The sequence below is a fragment of the Octopus bimaculoides genome, chromosome 14, assembly GCF_046866305.1.
Source record: "Octopus bimaculoides isolate indiv1 chromosome 14, ASM4686630v1, whole genome shotgun sequence".
Lineage (NCBI taxonomy): Eukaryota > Metazoa > Mollusca > Cephalopoda > Octopoda > Octopodidae > Octopus > Octopus bimaculoides.
Window position 1 is genome coordinate 4,296,308 of NC_142941.1, and position 4,011 is coordinate 4,300,318.

The window sequence follows — 4,011 nt, forward strand, 5'->3', positions numbered from 1 at the left end:
ACACACACACACGCACACGCACACAACTTCTGCCACATTCCAGGTAGAAAACCTAGAAATAGTTGATAGCTTCCGTTACCTAGGTGACCAAGCTAGTAGTGGGGGAGGGTGTGCTGAAAGTGTAGCTACTAGAATAAGAATAACCTGAGCAAAGTTCAGAGAGCTCTTACCTCTGCTGGTGACAAAGGGCCTCTCGATCAGAGTAAAAGGTAGACTGTATGACGCATGTGTATGAACAGCTATGCTACATGGCAGTGAACATGGGCCCTTATTGCTGAGGACATGTGTAAGCTCGCAAGGAATGAAGCCAGTCTGCTCCGATGGATGTGTAATGTCAGTGTGCATACTAGACAGAGTGTAAGTACCTTGAGAGAAAAGTTGAACCTAAGAAGCATCAGTTGTGGTGTGCAAGAGAGACGATTGCGCTGGTATGGTCATTTGGCGAGAATGGATGAGGATAGCTGTGTGAAAAAGTGCCACAGCCTAGCGGTTGAGGGTACCTGTGGAAGAGGTAGACCCAGGAAGACCTGGGATGAGGTGGTGAAGCACGACTATCAAACATTAGGCCTCACCGAGGCAATGAGTAGTGACCGAGACCTTTGGAAATATGCTGTGCTTGAGAAGACCCGGCAAGCCAAGTGAGACCATAACCCGTGGCCTTTACCAGGGGCGTAGCCAGCCTACTTATGCATACCTTTCTTTCTTTGGACACAAAACCCTGCTTGCGAAGACCTGTTGAGGCTGCAATCTCACATTAGTTTCCAGCTCTCCTCAAGCACAGCATATCTCAGCCTCCAGTCTATACTTAGAAAAAAAAGCAAAGCTACTGAAGCATCAATGAGAATTCAAAGCCAACAAGACCTGAGTGAGGAGGGTCTATCTACCCTGAGCCAAAGACTGGAGAAAAGTGTTCAATGGCTCATACACCATAGGGAGTGGACAGCTTCAAACAGTGGGACGTAATGGCAGCTTATTACTATGTTCTATTTATTAAGCTACAGAATAGTGATGTGTATCACTGATGCATTTATATGTATCTGAATATCAGTCACTGAATACAGCAGTCATAGTGATAGATGGCATGTGTGTGTGCATAAACATGTGTGTATGTATTATGTGTCATCATCATCATCATTCAGCCTTTGTTTCCCATGCTGCCATGGGTTTTGTGTTGATAAATACAGTTGTATGTCCTTGTTTATTTATGAAGGCAGCGAGCTGGCAGAAATGTTAGCACGCTGGGTGAAATGCTGTCTTTACGTTCTGAGTTCAAATTCCACCGAGGTTGACTTTGCCTTTCATCCTTTTGGGGTCGATAAATTAGGTACCAGCTGCATACAGGGGTTGATCTAATCGACTGCCTCCGCTCCCTAAAAATTTCATGCTTTGTGCTTAGAGTAGAAAAGTATTTATGAAAGCAGAGCAGTGCACGATTTAGAATTGATGAGTCACTACCCAACAACATCGCTTTAGGTTCAGTCCCATTGTGTAGCATCCTAAGTAAGCGTCTTCTGCAATAAGTTTGGGTCAACTAAAGCTTTGCTAGATGGAAGCTGAAAGATGTCTGTTGTATGTGTTTGTGTGTGTAAGTTTTTGGTCAGTTGATTTTGACATCACAGACTAGTTTTAAATGAGTGCCACCCTCATACAAGTGTCATCATTTTGTTTCCGATCTGTGAAAATGTGTCCAGACATGAGGAGATATCATCTTGCTTGAAACCAGGTGAAGTTTGGCAACAGGAATGACATTTGTCTGGAGAAAATCTACCTCATTAAATTTCATGTGACCCATGGAATCATGGAGAAATGGATGTGAAAACAATGATGATGATGATGATGATGATGACGATGACAATAATGATGATGATGACAGTGACGATGACAATGATGATGATGATGATAATGATCTGATCTAAATAAAAGGTCAGAAGCTCCTTATTAAAAAAAAATCCAAACCAGGTCTCCCACAAAATTGAAAACATATAAGACTTTTAAATTACTTTTAAGAGCCTTAAGGTTTGCAAGGCCCTAAGTTATAGCTTGTTAACTTATTCTTAAATCTTGCACTGTGGAAGTACTCTGAGGGGTATTTGGCTGCTATTTCTACCAAATTATTCAGTAACATAGAGCATATGTTCATCTGAATGAATCTTAGTTGCATGAATTATATGGAAATGTTTTACAGCTGAAAAAGTGTAAACTTTGGATCAAGTATTGAGCTTTTTCAACACTTTTGGGTGTGCTGTAGGCAATATGTGTTTTTTGTGGGATCTGGGGGCATGGAAGGCTATAAATTGCATTACTGAAGCTGTAGAGAAGGCCATTAGGTGACATTGGAGTAAGTAGGTAGACCAGTGGTCAGCTGCTGTTGGGAGGCAAACTACAACTTGCTTGACCCTGGTTCAACTGGGTGAAGGGAGTCTGATATTGAAAGACCTGAAAACTCCTGAGATCCCAGAAAAATCACTGACGATGCATCTCGGAACATCTGCAAGATGTATCTGGAAACTACATATACACAACACACACATATTTAGTGTACATCATGAATAAGGTTTTTTTCGTTTTTTTTCTTCGAAATAATTATCTCTAACTGGCTCATACTTCAATGTGACCTGCAAAACTAAACGAGTTTGACACCACTGATATATAAAGAGTTCAATAGCCCAGTGGTTAGGGCAGCGGACTCGCAGTTGTGGGATCGCCGTTTCGATTCCCAGACCGGGCGTTGTGAGTGTTTATTGAGCAAAAACACCTAAAGCTCCACGAGGTTCCGGTAGTGGGTGGTGAACTCTGCAGTATTCTACCACCACAACTTTCTCTCACTCTTTCTTCCTGTTTCTGTATTTCAAAGGGCCACCTTCGTCAGCCACTTACACGTTAATTTCACGAACAGACTGGAACCCTCGTCGTCGTAACCAACGGAGGATAAACAGTCCCATATTGGTTAGTCTTGGTTAGATTGATGCCTTATAGCAATTTGTTTTTTTCCTGCCTTAAATGATTTTCCTTCTCTCTGATTCATGTCCTTCTTTCACCGGTCTCCTCTCTCTAGCTTCTCCACTAACATTTCTTCTCTCTCCCTCTCTCCAAACCGCTCTGCCCTTAATGTTCTCAGCTCAAATATTGTTGTCTTTCATCCGTTTGGTAATGGTAGGACGTCACTAAAATAAAGCAGCCATCAAGGCTTGATCTAAACTGAGTCTACCCTCTTTACCGAAAAATACGTGACCTTGTATCTTGCCTTTCTTTAATGAAAAAAATGTCCTATAGTATTTACAAATGGCTCTTTACGTTTTGAGTTGAAATCCCGTTGAGGAAGAGAGAAAGAAAATCCTGCAAAGTAGTAAGGAAAATACAAAGTGTTTAGACAAGCCAACAAGGAATCCTCTACGTATTTCTAGGGTCGATAATATAAAGTACCGGAGTCGTATTATATTCACTTTCTCTAAATTATTCTCGATATAAATGAATTTATCACATGAGACTAAGATATAAGACACTCTTTCCTCCACCTACTTTCTTGTCACTCTCTCTCTCTCTCTCTCTCTTTTAGTCTATTTTTCACTCCAAACCTAGTTTTCCATCGCCGCAATTTTTTACTCATTATATATAACACTTTCCTCTCTCTCTCTTTCTCGCATTGTTTCTCTCCCTCAACATTTCCATCTAAAATTACAACTCACTGTAAATTATATATCCCCACCCTCACCTCTCCACGCCGGTGTTCCTTTTTGTCCCCCATTTCCTGTCCCTCGTTCTTTTTCTTCCTCTTCTAATTTATATATCTTACTTCCTATATATTACATCTCCCTTCCTGGTTTGTCCCAAATTCTCTCACCTTCCTCTCTTTCTGATCCTTTTTACTCTACTATTTCCCCCCCCCCCCGTTTTCCTACTCACTATATATCACATACATTTCTATTCAATTCCTCTGCTACCGCCTTCATTCCACCTATCTCTAGCAATTTGTTTTCTACGTCTGTTTATCAGCCTCTACCTCTGCCATCA